General features: G+C 43.4%; 2 pseudogenes; one reads left to right on the top strand and one right to left on the bottom strand.

Moving 5' to 3' along the window:
• Positions 1-10,628: 10,628 nt before the first annotated feature.
• LOC147084988 (histone H3-like) lies at positions 10,629-11,173 on the top strand (annotated as a pseudogene).
• A 2,180-nt stretch (positions 11,174-13,353) lies between these two features.
• LOC147084987 (histone H2B 7-like) lies at positions 13,354-13,728 on the bottom strand (annotated as a pseudogene).
• Between the last annotated feature and the right edge of the window lie 496 nt (positions 13,729-14,224).

Raw genomic sequence — 14,224 nt, 5'->3', positions numbered from 1 at the left:
ATGCGAGTTTGAGTAGATTGTGCCTTTACTCTATGGAGTTAGCAAAATGAGAGGTGATCTCATTGAAACATATAAGATTCTGAGAGGGATTAACACGGTAGATGCTGACAGGTTATTTCCCCTGGCTGGAGAGTCGAAAAATAGGAGGAACAGTCTCAGGATAAGGGGTATAACACTGAGATGAGAAGGAATTTCTTCACTGAGAGGATTGTGAATCTTCGGGATTCACTACCCCAAAGGGTAGATGCTGAGTCATTGAATATATTCAAGGCTGAGATCGAGAGATGTTTGGACTCTAGGAGAATCAAGGGATATGGAAAACTGGCGGGAAAGTGGAGTTGAGGTCGATGATCAGTCATGATCTTATTGAATGTCTGAGCAGGCTCGAATGGCTGTGTGGCCGATTTCTGCTACTAGTTGTATATTTGTGATTATGTGGGAGTGTGTGTGCTTATGTTTATTTGTGTGTGTGTGTGTGTTTTTTTGAGTGAATGCGTTGTACATGTGTATGTTTATATATGTGTGTGTGGCCGTGTTTTGTCCACAGGTTTCGGTCTATGGGTATGCATTTGTGTCTGTGCATGAAGTTATGTGTAGGTGTATCTCTGTGTGTGTGTGCGTGTGTGCATAACGTTATGTGTATCTGTGTGTGTGTATATCTTTGTTTGTGTATCTGTGTGTGTGTGTGTCTGTGCATGACATTATTTGTATCTGTGTTTGTGTATCTGTGTGTGTCTGTGCATGACGTTATGCGTATCTGTATCTGTGTGTGTGTGTGTATCTGTGTTTGTGTATCTGTGTGTGTGTGTCTGTGCATGACGTTATGTGTATCTGTGTGTGTGTGTCTCTGTGTTTGTGTATCTGTGTGTGTGTTTGTCTGTGCATGACGTTATTTGCATCTGTGTGTGTATCTGTGTTTGTGTATCTGTGTGTGTGTCTGTGCATGATGTTATGCGTATCTGTATCTGTGTGTTTGTGTGCATCTGTGTTTGTGTATCTGTGTGTGTGTGTGTGTGTGTGTCTGTGCATGACGTTATGTGTGTGTGTGTGTGTGTGTGTGTGTGTGTGTGTGTGTGTGTGTGGTATCTTAGATCATGATGCTTTTGCATTGGCTGACAATCTTCAGCATTCTGAGTCATGACAAAATTTGTACCAGTAATGGCATTTCAAAAATAAAGATTTATTAATCCAATACGTTAATCTCATATATTGATCACATCTATTAACCATATTTAAGAAAAACAGAATGAAATCAGTTAAGTGAACTTACAGAAGGAACACAAATTGAATGCAACTGGACAACCTGCCAATTATTGCAAAAGTAATTCTGTTAATTCCGATAGGAAGCCAGTAAAAATAACCATTAATATATTGTAATGAATTAAGCGCATTATATAAAATATGTTAAAACATCATTTGAATACAACTTCATGTTACGTGTTTTGTCTTCTGTTTGATATGAATGATAGAAGAGACTTCCATTCATATAAAAACAGTGAGGTTGCTAATGATAGTCTGAAAACACATTGTACAAAATAACGTCCCTGTTGCTATAAAGACAAATAAACAATGGCTATTCCAAAAGCGAAATCGGAAACTTGCAGTTATCATTGATATACGTTTTTCTCATGGCCGAATTCACTATGAAAAACCTACACCAGGTTAGATGTGAGAGGAGAGTGGAATCCTTTATTATTATGGGGAGTGCTTCCGATTTAGAATGATAACCGTCTAAATAAGAAAACAGTATAAAGTATCACATCGTATGTTGCATCGTGGTTTCTTTACGTTCTCAAAACGTGGCCTCTGCGTTGAAGGTAGGATTCATTTCATTTAAGTTGGCGGCAGCTGTTAACGAACTGGCATGTCCTGCGAATTTCAGAACAAAAGTTGTTGTATTCCATGAGACAGGTTAGACCATGATGCTCAATTTACCGATCTCTATCATTGATTCATTTCAATGTAAGTTCTGTTAACCAATCATTACACAAGCCGGGTACACAGAAGTCTCATTGGAGTCGAGGTTCAGCTTGGACGGTCGGCCTCCTGCTACACACGCTGCTCAATATTCAATTCCATTAGTGTCAATGGAATTAAATATCAGTAGCGGGGCGTGGAATGAGCAATCATTCCAGTAACTCCCTCTTCCGCTACCACCCGGGACAGATTTCTACCCGGATAAACTTAGAATTCCACTTTTTATAAATTTAGGATTGATCTTTATCTCTCTCCCTTTCTCTTTCTTCCCATCCCTCTTTGTGATGCCGCATATGATTTCTTTGTGTTCTTTATCTGAGGAAGGATATTCTTGCCATGGAAGGAGTTCAGCGAAGTTTCACCAGGCTGATGCCTGGGATGGCAGGAATGACGTATGAGGAGAGATTAGATCGATTGGGCTTGTACTCTCTGGAGTTTAGAAGAATGAGAGGGAATCTCATCGAAACTTATAAGATTCTAACAGGACTAGACAGACTAGAAGCTGGAAGGATGTTCCCGATGGTCGGGGAGTCCAGAACCAGTGGTCACAGTCTAAGGATAAGGGGTAGGCCATTTAGGACAGAAATTCGGAGGAATTTCTTCACCCAGAAAGTGGTGAACCTGTGGAATTCTCTACCACAGAAGGCAGTAGAGGCCAATTCATTAAATATATCCAAGAAGGAGTTGGATATATTTCTTAAGGCTAAAGGGGTCAAGGGGTATGGGGAGAAAGCAGGGACAGGGTACTGAATTTGGATGATCAGCCATGATTGCATTGAATGGCGGAGCAGGCTCGAGGGGCCGAATGGCCTACTCCTGCTCCTATCTTCTATGTTTCTATGTTTGGGGCTTACTAGCAAGTTGACTGGAGTCGGCCGGGAGTTTATTATTCCCCATTGTAGAAATACATATAATCATGATTTAACACAATGTGTATATCAAACACATGTGGTTGTGTCATCATAGCAATGAAACACTTGGTCTGTTTAAGTTGAAGATAGTTCAATGATGATAAATTCTTTATTTTACCTTTTCTTTTCTGGTCCCTAATGGCGGTTGCTACAGCGACTGCTCCAACACCACCACCGCAATCAAACAAATATTGCGAAACATCATTTCAATCGTTGATTTGGCTGTGAAATAACAAGCAGCTGCATTAGACAGATAGGTTCGTGACTGAATTTTACCACTAACTCATTTTACATTTAATTACTTTTCACAATGCTTGAGATCTAACAGGTCTTCGAAGATTGGCTTCGCATTAAACGGCACTTTAAATAAACTCAACCGCAGCAAATTTGAAGCCCTCGTGTTTAATGGGGATTGGCAGAATGGACTCGCTATTGGCTGAGAGGGAGGAGGTGGAGAGCAGTGGTGAATGGCTGTTTTTCAGAATGCAGGGATGTATAAATCGGTGCCCCCTGGAGTTGATATTAGGACCATTGCTCTTTCTGATATATATTAATGAACTGCACGGTGTATCGGCTGAATAATTGCCAAGTTTGCAAATGACACAAAGCATAAAAATATAGTGAGCAGTGGGGAGCATAGTAGCAGGCTTTAGGAGGAAAGAGAAAGAATGGTGAATTGGGCAGAACAATGGTAGATATATTTGATGGAGAGATTTGTGAAGTGATGCATTTTAGCAGGGAAAAAAATGAGGAGCTGCAGAGTAGTCTCAATGGAAAACATTTACACAGGGTGCGGGAACAGAGAGAACTGTCGATTCACATATAAACATTTTTGATGGTCGCAGGACAAGTTGAGAAGGCTGCGAAAAATGTATCCGGGACACGTTGGTTTCAAAATAGAGGCAAAAACAAGGAAGTTATGGTAAAGCTTTATATATCACTCCTTACGCCTCAGCTAAAGTATTGTGTACTATTATGTTCACCACACTCTAGAAAGAATGTCACGGCCTTGGAGCAGGTACAGAAGAGATATACCAGAATTAGGAAATTCAGTCATGTGGAGAGACTAGAAAAGCTGGGATTGCTCTCCTTGGAGGAAAGATTAAGAAGAGATTTGTTCAAAATTATGAGGGTTTTTTATAGAGTACATAGGGAGCAATTGTTTCCACTAGCAGGAGCGTTGTTAAGCAAAAGCTGCAGATTTTAATTTATTTGTCAAAAAAAACAGAGGAAGGGTGAGGAGATTTTTTTTTAACTCAGCGATTTATGATCTGGACTGCAATGCCTGAAAAAGTGGCATAAGCATCTTCGACAGTAACTTGCAGGGCTAAGGGGAAGGAGTAGGGGAGTTGGACTATCTGGAGAGCTCTTTCAGAGCGCTAGCACAGGCACCATGGGCCGAATAGCCTCCTTCTGGGCTGCATGATTCAATGAATATTAGCTGTGCTGAATTTTCTTCGATGTGAATATTTTTTGTCAGAAACAACCTGATGGTATTTATATTCCGTAATAGTTTTAGAAGGGCGTATAATGGTTCTTATTAATACACAAACCGCATTAAACTATTTTTGGCATTTACCAGCGCTCAGTTTTTGTGAATTCTTCACGGTCTATCAATATTTCCTCCTCGCAAGACGAAGGGTGAAATCAGAATTCGGGAGATTTACCAAAAGGGGGGAGCGGATCGGCTGACCGTTATACACGCAACTCATTTTACTTTCTATTTGGGATTTATTGGAACTCCTGGCGCAGGTGAACAACGGGCGACATTGAATTAGCCGTTGAATGTGCAACTCTCCCGATTTTAGATTCCATCACCTTCAGTGGAAAGGGAAATCCGGTGTGGTTTATAATGGGGTTCTATTTCAATACTGCACATTCTGCGCCATCAGCAAACTGTAAGGTTCACCTATTAAATTCAATGGGAACTAAATTCGGGCCGGGTGTATAACAGGTGACGTATCCGCACCTGCCCTCTTTTCACCCTTGCCATTGAATCCCCCGTCTCCCAGTTGAGGCCTTGCTCAAATTGTTTACTGTCCAAGGAGCGCCCTCGTGTACTTCGTGAAATGTGACTATTATTCTTGTTCCGGTTGTTAAAAGGCCAGTGGCCAATGCTCAGTGCCTCATTGCTTGAACCCACTGAGACACTGGGTGAAGCTGCACCCATTTGTGTTGTTCATTGTTTGATAACAATATCTTCCTGGACCTTACTCTTACCTTTTCTATATCAATGGTGGAATCACATTTGGGAAGTAAGAGCGAATATTAGACGTGCTGGGACAAATTTTCAACATAATTGTTTAGGAGGTAATTTGCTGTCGCATATTGTCTGTACTTGATAGAACCCAGCAATTTACATTCAATTTCGAGCGGTTTTATAACTGGAAGCCGATGTGATTCCGCAGGTGTTCCAACCCCGCACATGTGGAACTTCACCACCTCGAATCTAGGTCAAGGGCTACATTCGATAAAACTACATTTTACCCACAGGTCTCTTGGGTCTAATGCACCTTTCTTTCTTTCCATGTGTTATTTGTCTGTTTGTCAGGATGAACTGATTCATTTATACAGTGTGGCTCCAGAAATCTCACAATGTATTTACTGCCACGAGCCCTGTAGTCAATCATTACCTTTACCCACATGTCACTGTATAAATCGCTCTCACCCTTTACAGTCACCTGCACAAGTTGACTGATAGCTGATGTTAACACTGTTCCATTGGCCATTGCTTTATAGCGATAGGAGTAGGCTCCTTCATCATCCTGAGTCACATTGGTGAAGGTGATGGTGACAGAATGATCCTCTGCTGACACAGTCCGGGAGGCAGAGAAATTGGCATCGCCAGCTCTCTGCAAGAAGAATATGATGCTGCGATAGACATTCCATCTGGTGCAGGTAATAGAGACGTTTCCACCGATTTCAACATTTCCTGAATGTGTAGATATAACTGGTTTAAAAATCTCTGAAAAGAAAACGTATTGAGGGAAGTTGACTAAATTTCATATGCTGGAGGCATTGCCATCAATTCAGTGTAGAGTTGCACGAAGTACAATTGAGCAAGTTGCTGATGATATGATTGAGTCGTTAGAAGTCAATATTTTTTGGGTGAGAAATTGGACTCGGATGGTGGTGAAAACCGGACGGTGTCGGATCGGCCGCCCGCTCTATGTAGCAACTGATATTCAGTTCACTTGACAGCATATTACTCGGTGGCTGTATTGAATATTAGGCGCAGCATATCCCAGGCCACTAATGTGCTACCGTCAGTTTTACAACCACGCTCCCTACCCCCTGCCCCGCCATGACCAATTCCATCACAGTCATTCTTCGCACTTCGTCTTCACGTTTGTCATTAATGTGCTAAATGTTAGATCCATTTCAGTTTCAGCGTGTTTTGGAAAATGATGAGGGGAACCAATATCTAGGGAGATAAGTAACAAATTCTCCCGATAGAAAGTGAAGTTGTTGACATTGATCTGGTCGGAATCGGAACAGGTAATGGGAGCTGAATCTCCATTCATATACACACCCGGCTGGTGGTACAAAGAAACACTGGTGATCATCTTTTGTCCTGGAACAGGAGATTAAAAATAATAGATTTGAAAGAATTTACATTCGTATCACAACATAAATCACAGCTTTCTCATTATACATAAAGTCAATGGAGGGAAAAGCAGGCTTGCAAGTATTACAGGCGGCCAATGGACATCACCCAATTTACACCATCGCAGAAATGTAAAACTAGCTCTGTTATCATGGGCCACAATTACAGAGATATGCGCCAGAACTCTCAACTTCCCTCGGGGCGTAAAACGGCGATTTCCAATCATCCTTCCATCATACCCACCGCCCGCCCCACATTATTTTATTTTCCATTGAAGAAATTGCAAAGCAAAAGCGAGCGGGATATATAACGGGAAGCATTCCCATATAGCCCATGTTATCCAGCTGAAGTTGAGGCAGCCACACACAGGCAGCCAACATCAATAGAGACGCCAACGGCATCATTCAGATGCTTTGCTATTTATTTCGTCTAGCAATTCTTATATCACATTACTGGTTTTTAGCCTGCTGCCTTAGCTCGGGTTAATTCATTATCAATTTCTTTCCTGCAGATGCTGCTGTACTAAATCATATCGGGTGTAACACAAAACATGAGCAATGCAATCGGCCTCCCATTATACGCACCGGGGTGTGGAACAGGCAGACGAAGCGATGCCGCCCACTGTACCATTGCTGCCCAGGAGGAAGTTCTACCCCATAAAGACACAGCAGGAGAACAATTCTAGAGGTCGCTACAATTTAACGTGGTAACTCAGTAAAAGCATATTTTTGCGGTGAAATTTGTGTTCTGCGGAAGCAACAAAATGGTGGGAATTAATCGGTCGCCCCTTTTGCACACTGCCCAGTTTCCATTTCCACAGAGGGTTGAGCACACACAATAAGATTTTTACCAGTTATCAGAGCCAAGTTTTACAGGTAGATATTCAGTTCCATTGCGGTCAATCAATGTCAACATCAGGCGGGACCAAAAACGTGCAGCAGATTGGATAGCGCCCATTTGTGCACCAGCCCAAGAGCAATATCTAGTTTTCTTCAACTGAAGGTGTTGCTGATCTCTGGAAGCCGTTATACAAAATTGGAATGGCATAAAATATCAGAAAGTATAACTCACTTTGGACAGTCACAGCATCACTGGGAATAGAGTTAATCCGGCGTCCGGGCACTTGTTTCTCATAAAGGCATTTGGAGCATCCGTCACTATTGTTATTTACATTTATGAATGAGTTAGTAAACGATTGTTGTTCCTTGTATATTTCATTGGATGTATTGCCAACCGGCCACCTGAGTAACCACTGAAGCTGACCGAAAGTGTAACCATTGGCAGCATCGCAGATAATGATGAGTTCTTCTCTGACCAGATATACCGGATAACTGGGCCTTGTTGGAGGAGGTGGGGGGTCTGAAACGACAGAATTCATTGCTGATGTAACACTCAGGCTCTGAATGATGAATGGGCAAATTAACATTGCATTAACACATATGATCTGGTGCGCGTTCAGTGTCATAATGTTGCTGCTGTGTTAGAACAAATGTAAATTTCATTACATAAAGGACAGAAAATAACAGGTTTCTGTCAAAGTTTGTTTTACAATAAACGGACCAACACAATTATAATAATATACACCAGTGAATATCACACACTTATTTTACAAACTATCGTTGTATTCCTTGGTATTTAGATGATTAAGATGTGACTTTATTGAACTTTTCAAGATATTATGGGTAACATAGGGTCCTAAATTTAAATAAAGGAAACTACGAAGATCTGAGGTTGGAGTTGGGTAGGATTGATTGGGGAATGTCACTCAAAGGGTTGACGGTGGATAGGCAATGGCAAACATTCAAAGACCGCATGGAAGAACTACAGAATTTGTTCCTCACAGTTTGGCATGAAAATAAAACAAAAAAGGTGACTCAACCGTGGCTAACAAGGGAAATTAGTGGTAGCATAAGATCCAAGGAGAGGACATATAAATTGGCCAGAAAAAGCAGTAAACCTGAGGATTGGGAGCAGTTTACGATTCAACAAAGGAGGACAAAGGGATTAATTAAGAAAGGGAAAATAGAATATGAGAGTAAGCTTGCAGTTACATAAAAACTGAATATAAATGCTTTTATAGATATGTGAAGTGAAAAAGATTGGCGAAGTCCAGCGTAGGTCCCTTGCAGTCAGAATCAGGGGAATTTATAATGGGGAACAAAGAAATGGCAGACCAATTAAATACATATTTTGTTTCGGTCTTCACAAAGGAGGACACAAATAACCTCCCAGAGATGTCGGGGAACATACAGTCTGATGAAAGGGAGGAACTGAAAGAAATCGGTATTTGTAGGGAAATGTTGTTAGGGAAATTGATGGGATTGAAGGCCATTAAATTCCCAGTGCCTGATAATCTACCTCCTGAGGGTACTTAAGGAAGTGGCCCTAGAAATAGTTGATGCTTTGCTGATCATCTTCCAGCATTCGATGGAATCTGGAACAGTACCCATGGATTGTAGGGTAGCTAATTTTACCCCACTATTCAAAAAAGGTGGTAGAGAGAAAACAGCGAATTACAGACAAGCTTGACATCGGTAGTGGGGAAAATGCTAGAGTCCATTATAAAAGATGTAATAGCAGAGCACTTGGAAAACAGCGACTGGATCGGACAAAGTCAACATGGATATACACAAGGTAAATCGTGCTTGACTAATCTACTGGAATTTTTTGAGGATGTAACTCGTAAAATAGATAAGGGAGAACCAGTGGATGTGGTGTATTTGAACTTTCAGAAGGCTTTCGACAAGGTCCCGCATAAGAGATTAGCTTGTAAAGTTAAGGCACATGGGATTGGGGGCAAGGTATTGATTTGGATAGAGAACTGGTTGGCAGACAGAAAGCACAGAGTTGGAATAAACGGCTCTTTTTCCGAGTGGCAGGCAGTGACTAGTGGGGTAACGCAGGGATTGTTCCTTGGGCACAAGAAATTCACAATATATTTTAATGATCTAGACAAGGGAACTAGATGTAATATCTCCAAATTTGCAGATGACACAAAGCTGGGTGGGCGTGTGTGCTGTGAGGAGGATGCCGAGACTCACCAGGATGATTTGGACAGGTTGGGTGATTGGGCAAAAGCATGGCAGATGCAACATAACATGGATAAATGCGAGGTTATCCACTTCGGTGGCAAAAATAGGAAGGCAGATTATTATCTGAATGGCAATAGATTGGGAGAATGGGAAGTGCAACGAGACCTGGGTGTCCTTGTGCAACAGTCGCTGAAGGTAAGCATGCAGGTGCAGCAGGCAGTTAAGCAGGCAAATGGCATGTTGGCCTTCGTAGCGAGAGGGTTTGTGTACAGGAACAAGGATGTCTTGCTGCAGTTGTACAGGGCCTTAGTGAGGCCACATCTTGAGTATTGTGTGCAGTTTTGGTCGCCTTATCTGAGGAAGAATGTTCTTGCCATGGAGTGGGTGCAGCGAAGATTCACCAGACTGACACCTGGGATGGCACGAATGAAGTATGAGGAGAGCTTGGGTCGATTGGAGTTTAGAAGAATCTCATTGAAACTTATAAAATTCTAACAGGACTAGACAGACTAGATGCAGTAAGGATGTTCCCGATGGCGGGGGTGTCCATAACCAGGGGTCCCAGTCTAATGGGTAAGCCATTTAGGACAGAGATGAGGAGGAATTTCTTCACCCAGTGAGTGGTGAACCTGTGGAATTCTCTACCACAGAAGGCAGTGGAGGCCAATTCATTAAAAATATTCAAGAAGGAGTTGGATATATTTCTTAAGGCTAAAGGGATCAAGGGATATGGAGAGAAGGCAGGGACAGGGTACTGAGTTTGAATGATCAGCCATGATCTCATTGAATGGCGGAGCAGGTTCGAGGGGCCGAATGGCCTACTCCTGCTCCTATCTTTTATGCATCGATGAAAACGCTTATATCCTTCACTAAAATTGGCGGGCATTTTGAAATGGGTGATCAATCCCAGCTCAGCCAATCGGGGACTGAGTTTCTAGCATTTCATTGATTGGTCAGAGTTGGGTTTAAACTGCCTGGCTGTCGGTCTGCAGCCAATCAGTGCTCGGGGCGGTCCCTCACTGAGTATAACAAGGCGGACACACTGCAGATTCCGCATTGACAGTCCCTTTGTTCCAGATTTTGCTGAGATCAGTTCAGAAAATGGCCAGGGCCAATGAGACAGCGCACAAATCGACCGGACGGAAAGCTCCTCACAAACAGCTGGCGACCAAAGCGGCCCGGAAGGGCGCTCCAGCGACGGGCGGAGTGAAGAAGTCTCATCGCTACAGACCCGGCACTGTGGCTCTGAGGGAGATCCGCCACTACCAGAAATCCACCGAGCTGCTGATCCGCAAACTGCCCTTCCAGTGCTTGGTGTGTGAGATCGCTCAGGACGTCAAGACTGACCTGCGCTTCCAGAGCTCGGCCATCATGGCCCTGCAGGAGGCCAGTGAGGCTTACCTGGTGGGAATCTTTGAGGACACCAATCTGTGCGCCATCCACGCTAAGCGAGTCACCATCATGATCAAAGGCATCCAGCTGGCCCACCGCATCCACAGGGAGCGCGCCTGAACTCCCCCTGCCCGGCTCCAGACTTTAGCACCAAATGCAACAACGGCTCTTTTATGAGCCACCAAATCAGCAAAGGAAAGTGCTGCAATCTGTGCAAGGCAAATTGGCCTGCACACACCGTGCAGCTCTTGTAGTGTTACCTTAACTGGGGATTTACAAATTGGGGGCAGTGAATATCTGAGGGAGTGTTTATGATCTCGGTTGAAATGTGAGTGAGCTGCCCAGTCAACTCAATGAACTCGCACAGTGTGAGTCGGAAACTTTAATTGGCAGTTCTGATTGTGAATTGATACAACTCCACATATCGGGATAGATCCGCGCGAAAGAGAGAACGAGGTGTCTGAATATTGAATCTCACCTTTAAAATCAGCTCTTAATGCGGGACAGGTGGGAGCTTTAGTTACTATTTGAAATATTTTAAATTAACCAAAGCTGCAATTCTGGTTCGATCCTGTCTGCTAATTAAAAGGGGAAATGTTTGTATGGTTCTGGATGTACATATTTCTCCCTTTGGAATTATTGTCCCAATAAGGAACAGTAAGCCCAGCAACCGCTCACTCACTTTATACTCGGTTCTTAACATCCGTTCATATACAGCTCTCCCAACAACGTGTTCATTGAGTGTCGGTCTCACGTTAGTGTCCGTGTGTTTTGTTTTACTCTGAAGCCAGTCCTTCTTTATATCGATTCACTGATCAGAATATTCTCTCACAGCATGCCCGCTGCACTGTTTGTAGATCTAGATTTCTACATGTTCCACAGTCAGTGTCCTGTTTATAACCGAAAATGGCTAAATAGTAAGCAACCCTTTCCCAGATGCAGTGGGTGGCTCTGAAAAGAGCCTTTGGGTTATTAGATTGAATCCTGTCCACTTTACTTGCTCTTGGAGCTGGCAGTGCTGGTTTTCTTGGGTAGCAGCACCGCCTGGATATTAGGCAGCACCCCGCCCTGAGCGATGGTCACCTTTCCCAGCAGCTTGTTGAGCTCCTCGTCGTTGCGGATGGCCAGCTGCAGGTGTCTGGGGATGATGCGAGTCTTCTTGTTGTCGCGGACCGCGTTGCCGGCCAGCTCCAGGATTTCAGTGGTCAGATACTCGAGCATAGCAGCCATGTAGACTGGGGCTCTGGCACCCACACGCTCAGCGTAGTTGCCCTTTCGCAGGAGCTTGTGATAACGGCCCACAGGGAACTGCAATCCGGCCCGGGATGAGCGAGACTTGGCCCTGGCCCGAGCATTACTGCTGGTTTTTCCTCTTCCAGACATTTCCACAATACACTCGTTCAGAGAAAGAATGAAAATCTCCTCCCACATCTGCCCTTCATATAGCTTCTGGAGGAATGCAGATAGCGTACTTGTGATTGGTCGCTCTATGGTCAACTTCATTGGTGTTTTCTGGTGACCAATCACAGTCTGTTTTTTCCTGCCATTGAAAAGTGTGTGGAAATAACTGCCTCAACAGTCATACCGCCAACCCTTTTTTAATTTCAAAAAGACCGCCAATATTTTCCTAAACCAACGAATTAAGTTAATAAATTGACTATCAGCCAAAGATTTCTGGACATTTTTTTATTCCTTTTGTCTTATTCCAACTCTCCCTTGCAAATTCTAGGCTGTTACAATTAGGATTAATTTCGGGTTCAAGTTCAAACATATCGGGCGGGCATCAGTTTGCATTGATTCTGTAACGGGACACATTCCATCTCAATCTTTGTGAGGTTTCACAAATTATCGATCGATCATTTGCACAGGCGCTGCTGCGGGAGTGAAACCAGAACTGGGAGTCCTGCTGTGAGAAGAGAAGAGGGCCAGAGGGTTCAAACTGCCCCCTTTCTGGTCTCTGTATGAACCCCCATTCTGCGTTGTAACACTGCAGGTATTCCCGGGTTAACAAACGGATTGACTCCCAACTGGCTTTACAAAAACATTGAAAAGGCCTTGAAAGAGAACGAGGTGACTAAAATCCGAATCTCATCCCTAGAACAAGCTTTTAATTCATCCTGTCTGACAGCAAAAGGAAAGAGCGAGCAGGGATCGTGTTTATAATTTACTGGGCAGGAAATTCAACAGTGACTCTCAGGTCGAAACGGATAATGGAACTGCTTATCTGAGAATTCCCAACTAAAGCTGCAGCTGGAAATTCAAAAATTGTTCTCAAAAACATTTGATCAGCAAATAATTATAGTAAACTGAGGAAAAACACAGCCAATTGCGTCGAAAGGAACACGCGTTTGTGTAGCTCTTTCGGAGAGGTTGTGGGAGGCTCTTAAAAGAGCCGTTGTGTTTTGGGTTTGTTCTTTCAGGACAGCATGGAGTTTTACTTGGAGCTGGTGTATTTGGTCACCGCCTTTGTCCCTTCCAACATGGCGTGCTTGGCCAGCTCCCCGGGCAGCAACAGGCACACGGCGGTCTGGATCTCCCAGGAGCTCATGGTGTGCCGCTTGTTGTAATGGGCCAGGCGGGAAGCCTCACCCGCAAAATGCTCGAAAATATCGTTCACAAACGAGTTCATGACGCTCATGGCCTTGGAGGAGATGCCGGTGTCGGGGTGAAACTGCTTCATCACTTTGTAGATATAGATGGGATAACTCTTCTTCCTCGACTTTCTGCGTTTCTTGCCGCTTTACGCTGCCGCTTTCTTCACCATTATCTTGGCAACCTTCTTGGCAGCGGATTTCTTATCATCAACCATCGTCTCGTTCAGGATCAGGAAACAATTGAAGAGAACAATGCTCCGAGCTCGTATTATATAGGCAGCCCCACAATCCATCCGCAGAGCTATGCTAATGAGGGATGGGTGAAGGCAAGGATTGCGATTGGTTTATTGGCAACGTTGTCAATTTCCTTTGTTCTCTATCTCTCCGATTGTCTTCTTTACGCATCCAATCAGATTCTGCGTTCACCACAATCTCATAACTGGAATGCCATCACGTATTAAAACCCCTTCCATATTTATACTGTCCTCTAATCCCGTTTCTATTCTGCTCCCTCAAACCTGTTCAACGACGACCGGCGTTAAGTTGAAGATTATTTGTGGTTTTTTCCTCTGCATATATATTTGTGTGTGTAAAGAATCTTAACAGCCAACGCGCAGTAGTGATTGTTGATCTAGATTTCTAAATGTTCGACAGACACGGATATATACGAGTCATCTCAGATCAGGAAATTTCCAGGGCATCCACTGTAAA

The sequence above is a fragment of the Somniosus microcephalus genome, unplaced genomic scaffold (genome assembly GCF_052327205.1).
Source record: "Somniosus microcephalus isolate GS21.2 unplaced genomic scaffold, FLI_Smic_1.0 unresolved_chr9, whole genome shotgun sequence".
NCBI classification, from domain to species: domain Eukaryota; kingdom Metazoa; phylum Chordata; class Chondrichthyes; order Squaliformes; family Somniosidae; genus Somniosus; species Somniosus microcephalus.
The sequence above is the reverse complement of the archived record's forward strand: the minus strand, read 5'-3'. Positions and strand labels throughout refer to the sequence as shown.